Source organism: Calidris pugnax, unplaced genomic scaffold (assembly GCF_001431845.1).
Source record: "Calidris pugnax isolate Ruff unplaced genomic scaffold, ASM143184v1 scaffold56, whole genome shotgun sequence".
In the NCBI taxonomy this organism is placed as follows: Eukaryota; Metazoa; Chordata; class Aves; order Charadriiformes; family Scolopacidae; genus Calidris; species Calidris pugnax.
Window position 1 is genome coordinate 15,364,334 of NW_015090839.1, and position 13,301 is coordinate 15,377,634.

The 13,301-nt window shown below is 35.7% G+C and overlaps 1 protein-coding gene across 12 annotated transcripts in view; it reads left to right on the forward strand.

Moving 5' to 3' along the window:
- GPHN (gephyrin) overlaps window positions 1-13,301 on the forward strand; it is a 278,428-nt gene that overhangs the window by 132,436 nt on the left and 132,691 nt on the right. The gene's annotated exons all lie outside the window — the stretch shown is intronic.

A 13,301-nucleotide genomic window follows, 5' to 3' on the forward strand; every position in this document is an offset into this window, starting at 1 on the left:
GAGGGTTAAAAAAAAAAAAAAAAAAAAAAAAAAATTTAAACTGAGTGTCTGAGTGTTGCTTGGGACACTGAAGTTAACACTTCAGTTTTACAGAGTACCTTGAGGCTGTAAAAGACAACAGACAGCTATCCTTGGGCTGGTTTTAGGGACGATGTCTAAGTTTAAAATCAGGGAACTGTAAAGAACCACTTTACATACAAAAGTTCCTAATGCCTCTGTAGGTGAGAAAACCAAAGGGATTGTTGTGTTTCAAAAATGAAAAAATGGGTGTTAGTGAAGTATTATGCTCTAAGTGTAATTAAAGCTTTCACGTGCTTAATATCCTTGCTGAGTTGACTTCTGAGAGACCCAGCAAAAGAAATAAGCAATAGAAGTGCACAGAAAGGGAAATTATGAGGTTTTCTGTGATTAAGTCTTTTCTGCAGACCTAACTATGGAAAGTACTTAATACACACATTCTGTTTGTCCAATAGTTGATGTACGGGCATGAAGCTTTAATCATAGTGGCACAGTTCACTACATCTCCCAATTTACTTTAAGTAAAACAACGGAGATACACCTCACATATTTGGGTACCCAAGCACTTTTACAATGTATTTTTATTTTTAAATACTTTGTATGAAGTAACATATGGATTTTAATATAATTTTCATGTGTGTTCAGTATATTTTGTATTTCAGTATTTTTTGGTACAATTTCAGTACCTTAAACTCTTTAAAAAACAATCCTGTATTTGGACGAATAGTATTCTAGCAGAGACATAGACTTGACAACAGTAAAACCTGAGCTAGTTATATTTCAATTCACCTAAAACCATGGTAATCTCATAATATACAAACTAAAATCAAAGGGAAAAATAAGATATTTTCTCTGTGGTGGAATAAATAGCTAATTTCAGACTAGCTTTTATTGAACAAATTTTAAAATTCACTCTGCTAGCTTTCTGCCAATGAAAACAATGCTGGATATGTTTGAGAACTTACATTGCCTTTTGAGGATGGCTAAATAATAGGGAAAGAAAAGCAAAGGAAATATTCTTTCTAACTATCCTTATAATTACCTATTTCAAGTATGTTTGGAATGAACAAATGATGAACTATCTTCAGCTTTTATCCCTTTTTGTGGTCTTAATTAAGAATCTCTTCTGTCCTCAACAGTGCCTACCTGATTCTTCAAAATTAACAAATTGGGCACAAGTTTTTCTCTGACTGCACCTTTCAAAATCAGGAATAAGATGCAATGCATCAAGCTCATGGACAAGTAGTATCCAAATATAGAGTTTATTTTACAAACAGCGTGGATACTAGCTTACCAATGCCAATAAAAAAAAAAACCAAAATAACAAAATGAATTTACAGTGGAAAGTGTGGTATAAACAATCTTTCTTGCTGTCCCTTCTAGGAAAGGTTGATTTAAAGTGGTTTTTGAGATTGTTGCTATTTCTCTTATACAAAATTCCCCATGGCAGTCTGATTTACCTCTCTCCTCCATCTTAGATTATCTGCAGGGAACTGAAGGTAACATCCTTAGTACAGGGTCCGCAAAAGACACTGAAATATATCCAAAGAACAGTGATTACTGATGGAAATTTTTCCTCTAAGTAGGTCAATAAGAATTTGAGTGTCTCCCTACAAAAACGTCATTATGATAAAAGGAGCCTAAAGGGGTGAAGTCTGTTTATTCTGTCGGCCTGCAATTATTTCCTAAGCAAAATAGGATTCTCTTGTCAGTACTGTAAATGAGGATGGCCAGATGTTAACTTGCTAGTTATGACCTTCAATTGAGTATATTTAAATGAAGTGGTGTCTGCTTTTCCGTGCCTTAGTTTTATCATAATTGTTATTGGGGTTTTTTTTTAAAGGTTCAAAAATACATGAAACTCAAATTTCCTGAAATTAAAGAATAGGACAGAAAAGGAGCTGTCTGACAAAAAATGTTTTCATCTGTGCAGTTGTTTTTTGTGTAGAGAGCTGTATGGTGCTTATTCCAATGAAATATATTTGCTGTAGCCAATGCTCTTAGAATGTTTTCTTAGAGATATTTTGAAGTTTGGGTGACAGACAAAAAACACTTAAGAGTTTCCCACTAAAAATATCTCTGCTTTTGGAGTTAGAAGTGAAAGCTGAAACAGCAGCAAGGGACTTAATGGACTAGTAAATGATCTGTGACATTTAGGAAGGAATAGCAATTGTGGCTTGGAAATTGGCTTCATTTTTTAGAGTTGATCGGTATGGATGGTTACAGCTCCACAGCCAAAGCTGCTAAGTGGACATAGTGTTGAATACTGAGCTTAGATTCATGGGTACAAATGTAAAAGCTTTTCAAATAATGCTTGCTATAGGTTTGTTGGATTCCTGGTAGACCTGATCTTTAACCACAAATTTATAATTCTTAGCAGAAGAAAAAAAAACATCTTTGATCTCTTTTTAATGTCTCCAAATATCACAGATATTACCAGGGCCAGAGAGAGAACTCTTGCAGGACAGAAAAGACTTGCTTAGTAAGTGCAAGAAAAAAATCTCCACTCGTGAGAGATTCTTGCTGTGCTTTTAACTAAAGGCAAGGCCATACTGGTGGCATAATCGGTATCGAGTGGGAGCTGCCTACAGGCTCCTCCGTTACGACGAGGTGGCGGAGACTATCCTTTGGCTGGGGGGGTTTGACACAGGCCTGAAGGCCATGCTGGATGTGGAGCACAGCCTGCTCTGGGAGCTGCAGGGAAACTGTTTGTTATGTGGCTCACTAACTCTTTGATGTACAACGGTCTCCTGGTCAGGATCACTACAATATTAGAAACATTATAAATAGAACATTGTGCAGTCCTTAATTTCCGAGGCATTTCCCAGTTCTTGCTTGCAGATAAAATTTATTGCATAGTCTTCTTCATCTACTAATTCCACCTACTCTCTCTTACTGAAAATATTATCTGAATTACTCTGCTGCCCGTGTCGGCTCTTCATCACTCTCCAGCACTAAAGTGGCAATTGTCTCTGCAAGGGAAAGCAGTAGTCCAGGGATAACCTACACTGCATGTATCGTAATCCTCAAAGCAGAATGTGTGGGAGATGATACAACTCTTTGAAAGGGTATTTTTAATTATTGAGATGATGCCTTTATTCTAAATTGCATTGAGCAGATGACTATAATGTGATTTTAACATGTCCAGAAAGGTAAGTTTTGCAATTAAAAAACCACAATTTACTTATATAAACATTTTCATGTAACAGACCATATGTTACAATAATAGTACATAAAGCAGGTGGTACACAGTCAAAAAGACTCATTATTTCTTATGCAACTTTTTTTAAACTATATATATAACTCAGTATTCTCGTAAAGGTTACCATGTGTGTCTTCTTAAATCTTTAAAATAACAAACAAGTACTTCCTAGTCCCGAGGGCTTTCCATGGTTTCACAACTGTAGAAATGACTCACGTGTTAGCAAGGAGGGTTCTGTTCCTGTGAAGCAGCAGACATTTCATATGCATAACCTCCAAATCTGATTTGAGTGCATCGGTAACAATGGAAATGCACTTTTTTCACTAGAACCTGCTGTACCTACAACTGTGTTCCTTAAACATTACCATAATTATTAAGTGTCCCTGCTTATTCCTTTGGAAAATTACTCACCCCAATAGTGTGTACATATTCTGCCTGTGTTCTTTTTCAAGGGAAACGGGAGGAGAGAAGCATGAAATACCCATTTATGAAAGTATAATGAACAATTGCCATATCTGTATGTTAATTGTAAAGTTTAAAATAATGTCATATTCTAGATAGTTCCAAAGGTTTAATATAAATTTCAGTTAAAGTAAGTGAAAGTAATTGCAAAATAAATTCAAAAAGCACTTTCTGAAATACTTATTTCAAAGGGATTACTTATGGTGAGAAATGTCTGCTAAGATTAGCACATTAGAAATCATTTGAGGTTTAGAACTTAAATTGTAAAAAACCTTTTAGTAAAAAGGACACTAAGATTTGATTTGTCTTCTGCTAAGCAGTTAGAGTTTATGAATCATTAATTCCTCTTGAAGCAGACATTGTAAGGGCGTCGCTTGTCAACGACTGTTCCCTCAGTGCTGCAGCTTTTGGTTCTGGCACAGATCTTGATTTTGCGACTGAAGCATATGGTACAAATATATTCATTGCCAGAACACTTAATTAATTAAGCCATCATTCATTCAAGATTAAGCATTAAGAGTACCAGTATAGATGACATGCTTAGTGCAAGTGTTTCTTACTCTGGAATTAGCAGTGTTTGTTTGAAAACTCTCAGTCACAGAACCAAGAGTTGCATATAAAACCAGCATGTTAGAAGTAGTGGTACTGGAAAGCATTTCTGAATATACCAAGACTTTCTCTGCAGCAGTCAAGAGACTCAATACGATTGCTGCAAGCATTTGTAAAGGTTGCTCTTCCTTTAGCAGAAACCATTCTATACTTTTCTTAGGCTGATAGTCCTGATTTATATTTCCTTTATGATTCTTAAATTTTAGCAAGTGAAGTTTGACGTCTTTACAAAAACAAGAGATGACAAGTGATTCTGCTTAGAATCATCCTTTCCAGCTGTTTTTGTGTATCGCTTTGAACTTTGTTCATGTCCTAGTTAACGGTTACGGTTTTGTTAATATTTTGAGACTAGATTGAGTTACACCACCTCTGTGAAGCAGCTGTTTTATTAAGCTTCTGTTTGCGCCATTTGTAGCAACTTTATCAAATTAGGTAGACTTTTTAGAAATTTGTCTCCACCTCAGTCAGTTCAGAAAGATATATTTTTTTTATATATATCTATATAATCCTTGTCATATAACAAAATGTTATCGTATCTTTCTGTATAGCACAAAATAATTTCTAAGAGTTTAGGACCTTAGAAACAATGGAGATTACAATACAAAGGATTCTGCAAAAGTGCTGTAGATTGTTTGATGTTCTGCTTATTTTTATGTCTGAGAGATTTGCAATACCCATAAGGGCATGTTTGAACAACTTTAGTATCCTAGCAGATTTTCGCTTCATTTATACCAGCTGCAGAAACAGTTGGAAGGTGATTTTGAGATCTTTTTGGGATTTTGAATGCTTTTATTACCACCTGACTCCAAGTAATTTTGTTGTTAGTATGTATCAGGAAAAAATTAACATCTTTTAAAAACATTTCAAAAGAGAAATGACCAAAAAGTATCAGCTCTTAGGGAAAGAAGTCTTTCTAATATGACTTGTTCTGCACGAGTTTTCTCCCAAGTATAATAATCAGTTGAAAACTTTGATTGCAGTGGGATCAGCTAATGCTAAGACACCTCTGCAAGCAGTAATGGAAGCAGAAGATAGCTCATCGAGTTCTATGGTAACAGCTTTCACCCGGTATTGTGTAATAGCTATAATCCTTCAGGCATATAAGAGAGATTCTGCATAGACTGAGTCCTGAAGGGTCTTCCTTTTGAAGAGAACAGCCTTTTTTGTTCAGTAATGGATTATCTTACAAGTGCCAAAAGGTTTCTTCTCTACATTTTAGCCTTTGGATGCTTATACTCCGGAGTTCAGGAATAAACAATAACCTAATCAGGCAGGCAGGCTATTACTAGTTCATTCTATTATTCTTTTATAGTGCTCTGTCTCTAGAGGAAAAAAGCAAGGGCTGGTAGGTAAAAAGGCTTTTTTTTCCTGTGACAATCACAGTTACTTATTTTTTTGTTGCCTTCAACAGCTGTCAACATGTTGTTTGCATTAAGAACTGTCAATGAATCTCAATTGATTTTTATCCTTTCCTTATCCCTTTTGAGGATGATTTGCAAGGTCTCTCTAGTCAACAGATAATGGAGAATTGCAGACAATATAATCAGTTCCAGAATACTCCAATCTTCTTTCATTTCTTGCATATACCTTTCTTTTCGTTGTTTGTATATTGCTATCACAAGAAATATCAGAGCACAATGTCCATTTCTTCCTTATGTTTGGAGAAATAAAGGACATTGCTCAGTTTTGCAGCTTTCTTCTTGGTGGTTCATTATGTTCTGGAAGATAAATCTGGCATTGATTATTAGACCTGGAAGATCATTTACCATCTGAAAATGGTACTTTGTAATTTGTTTCTTATTTGTGCATTGAGCTTTTCATCCAGCAGTACCCCCAAGTCCTCCTCTTCAGGGCTGCTCTCAGTCCTTTCATCCCCCAGCTTGTATTGATACAGGGGTTGCCCCAACCCAGGTGCAGGACCTTGCACTTGGCCATGTTGAACCTTGTGAAGTTCATGTGGGCACTGCAGCCTGTCCAGGTCCCTCTGTATGGTGTCCTGTCCCTCAAGCATGTCAGCCTCACCACTTAGCACATTTGATGACAGTTTTCTTGGTCATCTGCTGAAGTGTACGAGTCCTTATGGCTGCCATTTTGCAAACTACCTTTATAAGGGAAGAGTACCTGTTCTTCAGTCATCTATAATTCCTTCTTGAAGTTCTAGAGTAACTAGACAATTAGTCCTCCAGTACTCATCTCCAGATCTTATGTTTCTTTGATTGAATTTCATACTTCATATTCTTGATTTCAAAAGGACTTTATAATTTTTCTTCACAGCTTGAAGTCTTTTAGTTTGTTTCTTTGCTTGTTGCACTGTGGGAATATCCAGAAGTTCAGCTGACTTCACACAACAATTGTTCAGGTTGCTTTCTGGCTCTGTGTGGACTCAAGGAACTTCTCCCTCATCACCAAAGCAGACTTTACTAGATTTCGGGGTGAACTTAGTGTGAGTACTGTATCGTATTTAGATATTTGCCGTAAGGCCACCTGGAGTTCTGTCTTTGCTTTGACCCGGCATTATGTTGGTCTAATAGTATCCAGGGCTGTTTCAGCCTTCAGTGGAGTGATGCTGCAGTTGTTTGTGGGAGTCCTCAGGCCTTCTCCTGGGTGGTAAAAGGCAAGGGTAACTGTTCAGAGTGAGTCGTTGCGGGAATGTACATGCAGACTCAAAGAAGAAAGGTTACTGGTCAGTAACTGGTGTTCTTTGAGAGGTATAGTCTGCATGTACATTAGTCTCCTACCTGCCTTTCCCCTCTTTCTGAATCTCTTTCAGGTTTGATTGTGCATTTAAGAGGAACTGAAGTGGTGGCGGATGCACTCTGCCCTGTATGTCATGCCTCAAGCAGGAAGAGGGGAGGAGGTAGAGCACCCCTCCTGGGACACTCCAGGGCAGGCCACCAGCCCACCCACTCTTAGAGTATATGTATGGACTAAATGTCTCAAAGTACAGCAGCCGTTTGTTGGTAGGTAAATTTTCTTTACTGTATTTTCACAGGTAAAGCAGTAGATTTTATTTTTTAAACAATTCCATCATTTACTCTATGGATGATGTGTGTGAACAATACACACTTGGGGGAATTTATACTACAAACTGCATTACACTGAGTAGCTCCCTGTGTCTCTACTGGTTTCATCTTTTGTCCCCTCTTCCTCCCTCCCCATTCTAATCTTTTTTAGATATCTGAATATTTTCACTCCATTCAATTTGCCATTTCCATTGAGAGCTACAACAAAAATTGAAATTACATAAGTTGTAATATTATTTAAAAAGTGAAAATAGACAATGTCTCCCACAATTGTAGCTAAGTGTATGAAGTGGCATGTAAGATTGTATTTATTAGTAGAAAATGAAGCTAGAAACTGAACGGGGTTCTGTAAGAATTCATTATATATTCGCAATTATATTGTTTTTTAAAACATCATAGTTACAGAAAAGCAAACATTTGAGTTTAAATATTTTTTCCACAGCTGGGTTCCTCATGTGTTGTTGTGGTTTTTTTTCAATCACAGAAGCCTTGTAGTCATTTTTAATCCACTGCACTTCCTGCCTATTAAACAGAACAAGTAGATGCAGGGTATAATGTGAGATATAGTTGTCTCTGCATGCAAATACATACATGCAAATCTTCAAGTATACTTTCTAAGAAGCGCAGGTTATGTGAGTTGAGGGCCATTATGGGAATATGATTCTTATGTGTTTATACTTGGAGTTCTCTGAGACACATCACCTTTGCCTGTATGATGCACATGCTTTTATCAATTTCTTAGAGTTAAAGCAGTTGATGTTGTCTTGGCAGCTCAAAGAAATTTACAGTTGTTTTTCTGTGGCTTTGCCATTTTTATGTTTTCCGTAAGATTCAGAGGTAGCTTATTTGGGGTTTGTGAAACTTCTGATCTGTGGTGCATGAGATATATGTGCTGTAGATGTGGATACACGTAGATAAAATATTGTTAAGAACTCTAGTTTTAGAAAGTTAATGACTTGTGTGTAGTATCAAGCTATCTTTACACATTCTGAGAAGAAAACTGAAAGTAAACAGTCTTTTAAACAACCTAAGAGGAACATTAATGCACGCAAAGGGGAAGACAACGGGGGAAAAGCCACCTTGTTTTGAACAATTAATCTGAAATTTATGGATCCAAAACTAAGCCTTTATATCTTGTGATAATGGTCTTTGAAGTGCTGCTTTAATTTAAGATAAATGAAGAAAGAAATAGAAATAGAATAGAAATAGAAAAGAGTGGACAGGAAAGTTGTTACAAGGAACAGACATGTTTGGAAAATACCTAATTCTGACTCTTCTGACAGCTCTAAGTTCCATCCCTTCCTCCAGGCATCTGAGGAAAACTGTTATGCTGGAGTGACCAGTCCTTTCCAGTGAGTAGCTGTGATTTCAGGACCTCAGCATGCACGCTGGCAGGGTGCCAGTGGTACTAACAGTAGATGGGAACAGATTTTCTTACAGAAGGAAGCCAGTCTTGTGCCTTGCTGCACATATAGACTCATGCTGCACATATAGACTCATGGTTTGCATCTCATCTAGATTCCCTTGTAGATTTAGCTTAATTTGTTAAATCATACAATAAAATCATAACTTTTCTTGTTTATACTAAAACTAGTAAGTCAAGGTAATTAGCTGGAATTAAGAATCCCTCCTTTGTCTTTATGAGAGGAAATCCGCACAAGACATTTAAAACTGTGCTTTTATTTTGTGGAGTCAATCTGTACTGTCTTTAACTTTCTACAGCATGGTACTTTTTTTTGCCAGTCTCAGCCCTTAAAAAGCGAACTACTTCGGTGTTGGCCCTCCCAGTCCTGGTGGTTTGATCAGCAAATAATTCAGTGTTTGCACATCTTCCTACTTGACTTTCCCTACTTATTTGCATAGATGAACTGTATTGAGCATTGGACTTCAGTGCCTACTTTTTTTCTCCTGTTTATGGATAATAATCATGAATGGTAGCTTTTAGAAAATATGAAATACTTCTTTAAAAAAAAGATTATGTTGCAGGCTGCATAGGTATGTTGAACCTTCAAATATTTGATAGCTGCAATTTATTTCAAATGGAAAATTCCTATAATTAAATTTCCATTTTAAAAGTAAGCCATTTATAGAATACATTTTTATTACTTTCTTCCTTTAGTTTTGCATTTCAGTAGAATAGTTGGGTTTTTATGACTTTTCTTAATACATTAACTTAGTATTTAGAAAAACAAGAATGAAAAATTACTGTGATGCTGAAAATGGCAAATATATCTGCAGAATCTTCAAAAGACTACTAACTGTTCCATAAAACCTAAGATGAAAAGGTCTATTTAGACAGATTGACATACACACTTGCATTTAAAGTCTCATGACTACAGTGTTTACACTCTGAACATAAAGGGGTGGAGGTAGTAGAAAATGTCAAGCGTATTTTTGTGGTGGTTTAGTATTTAGTTTTCTCATATTCTTAACTCATTTTCAGATTGATTGTTTGCAAAGTTTTGCTCCACACATAAGAATGTTTTCATGCCCCTACATTTCAGCGAAGCTTTTGAGACGTAAGCGGAAGATTGTGAGCATAAGAAATGAAGCCTTTACAAGAAATAGGGCAAAAAATATGAAATTAATTCCAAGAACAGATTAAAATTTCTAAGGCCTTCCCCCTTTTTCAAACTGAATGTTGAACTCAGCTCTTTATCTTTCCTTCAGTGCCTTTGCTCTATGGGTATTCATGTTCTTGCATGGTCCTCAATACTTCATTTTCCCTTTTAAATTAATAGACAAGCCATGGTCAGCTGAATAGAGAAGATTCAAACTCCTAGATAACGCAACAATGAGGAACAATTGGGTTACTTTTTCCTTTTTTTTTTCTTTTTTCCTGCTTTGTATTTGTGTGCTGTGACATGAATTTCTGATTCATGCAGCTGTGTCTGCCCTCTCATGCCGTAATGTCAGGGTTTATCTTTAGTGAGCTGGGGTCTGGGGTAGTTCAAGCCACATGACTAAGTAAAAGTTTTTATGAGATCTTAGTGTGGCAGTTCTGCGTTCCTGAAACTCAATGGTCAAAATGACACCCAACTTTCTTAGCAAATCTGTAACTATGCAGACATTCTTTTCTTTGATATATTTTTCCGTATTGTCATTCACTATAATTTCTTCATTATGATAGTGTTTGATAATCATAAATGAAAATGATCTCAGATGCACTTTTAGCTCTTTTAGCATGAGAGCACACAGTGTGAAAGAAAATTAAATTGATATATAATATGGCTTTTTATACAAAAATTCTTCTTATTGGCTTGGAATGCTAAGGAAAGTTATCATTATAGCTTTAAGAATGTATCGTTATATGTTTTCTCCTTGCATTTTGAAACACACTGCCCTAGAGTAAACAAGATTTATTCAAAGTTATGGAAGTGATACAATTTTACAAGGCTTGTAGTTTTGAGAAGATCTGTGCTGCAGAACACGGACTTCTGCATTCCTAAGCACTATCAGTAGTTTTCTCCAGAAGCCACAAGAATCTTCTCAGTCACATAAAGTTGGTTTGAAAACTTCTGGATAGTATGCATGTCTGTAAAACAGCTTATACTAACTTCTGCTTCAAAGTCCAATGTAAATAAATGAATAGTTTCATAATTAAATTTCATATTTAACATTGATATTTGTTCAGCAATTTCAATTAAATTTTTACATATTTTAAATCACTAATCATATGTGATTAGTGGTTCATATAAGGAAAAATAACTTCAAGTTTACACTGTGCTAGAAAAATTTAGCATTTGCCAAAATATCAAACACCTTTGTTAACTATAGAACTGCTTAGCCACTTTCAATACTGAATATAGAATGGAAGAATTCTGTATAGATTCTTTATGAAAACCTGCCTATTTATTTTCTTTTATCATTTCCCTATTCTTCCCTAGTGAATGTTTTAAATGGTAACAGCGTACGTGTACATGCATTGCAATGGTGAACCTGTGTGAAACGTATACATATGTATTGAGAAATATCTTTACAATCTTTATATTATGACGTAAATTATGTATTCATAAGAAAAAAAAAAATATATGCTAATCCCAGGAATAAGCACCGTAATATTGATTTGAAGGAATGTATTGTAATAACTTCGTAAGCATAAATGTGGGACTGTTAGCCCACTCTCATAGCAAAGTGTTGGCAAAAATAGACAAAAAGACAAGAAATACTATATGGCTGTAGCATCATGGGAAAGGAACAGTCCTCAAGGCCTCAGTTCTTCTGTGTAGGCATTTAGGCTGATCCACGGTGACCGTTTTTGTGTGCTTTGTGGTAGTTCTGCTCCAGTTGAGAACATTACTCAGTATCTATGTGGAAGCACAGTGTACAATAGCAGTAAGAGGACTGGAGGAGTCTTGCAACCTTTCTCAAGTTTAAATTCCTGGATGTTTTTGTCACTCTGAAAAGGAAATAATTAATTACACATATAGAACTGCTCTGCTCCATTATTTAAGCACAGCAGCAATCAAGGACAGAAGCATAAAGTGCCCATGATTGTAACAAGACTTTATTGCAAGACACTGCAAAAATTTACTAAGATAAGTAACCCACAAATTTCACTTATCTCCAAAGGTCAGGGAACTGTTCTTTCATTCCAGAAAGGAATCTCTATTTGTTTCTCCTGTTCAATTACTTGCAGAGATTAGAGGATGGTACATTAATAGAGTTACAAAATACCCTGCTTTGCTAACTATTACCATTGTGCATTCTGTGAGCAGGTTTCTTACGTGTCGGGGACGGTGGAGGGCATTATCCCACAGAAATTATTAGTAAGAAAGAGTTACTAGAAACACAACAAACACAATTTTTACACTGAACTTCTCTAAGGTATTCTCTGAAATTTGTAGCTGTTTGAAGTCAAGACAAATATGTTTTTAGATGATAAAACAGAGGAGATGCCATCTCTTTAAAATACTTTTTCTGATGTGTATCTTTATTGTTCAAACAAACAATTTTAAGGCTTAAAATGCTTTTCCCGACTGTGAGTGTAATTATTTTTTTTTAATTAATTTTACTGTAACTGTAATTAATTTTTTTTCAAAACATAAGTCAAAAGTCAGACTTAATAGTTCATTTATGTATCAGTCTAAGACATTATGTGTGTTCTTTTCTAGAGCTTATTTGTAATGTTCATATGACCAGAAACTTCTGGTAATTTACAGCTCACCTAGGTAGAGTGCTTCCTCCAAAAGGGAACAGTGGAAAGATGAACGTGATTTAATAAAGACAGGAGATAACACAAAAGGGGAAGTAGAAGGAATGTGTAAAGAAAGGAGAAATAATGGCTTTTCCACTTCGTCAAGTAGTCCTTGGATACATTTGCATGATGGGGCTCACAGGCAGACACAAGTTTATTCTACCTGCAATTTGCAAGAGGCTGTAAATGAGCTTTCTCTTAATTGGAAGTTACAGCACTAAGCCTGTGGAACATACACCTAAGGTTTAATTTAAATTGGTAGTATTTTTTAAAAGGTTCTGGACAGTTTTAGGACCATCAAAATATGTTTAAGCTTTTTTTTAAAATCAATGTATTGCTCAGATCTAATTTTATGTTAAATAATAAGCTTCTAGCCAGCAGTCATCAAAGCAGTTCATTCCCCCCCAGTATAATACTCCAGAAACATAAATGTGCCCAAAACTTTTTCAAAGAATGAAGTTTCTTTGCGAAAACAAAGATAGTGAACTAATTGATCCGATTTCTGCAGATGGATATTTCACTGAGTAACACATGAGTTTACTTCATGTAACACAGCTAATTTTGAGCTCCAAGCGGACATCCTGCTGCTGTGCTAGCCCACAGTAGAGTATGAAGAAGTGCTATAATCATATTGAGGCTAAATAAATTTTCTGCTTATGTTAAATTTTTAACGCTGTCTCAAACCTAGTTTAAAATGTCATTTTAAAAAATGAATGCAAATCAAATTAAACACTTCAGTAATATCATGAGTTCTCCAGTATTGTAAGTCATTGAATTTATGTGGCAGATT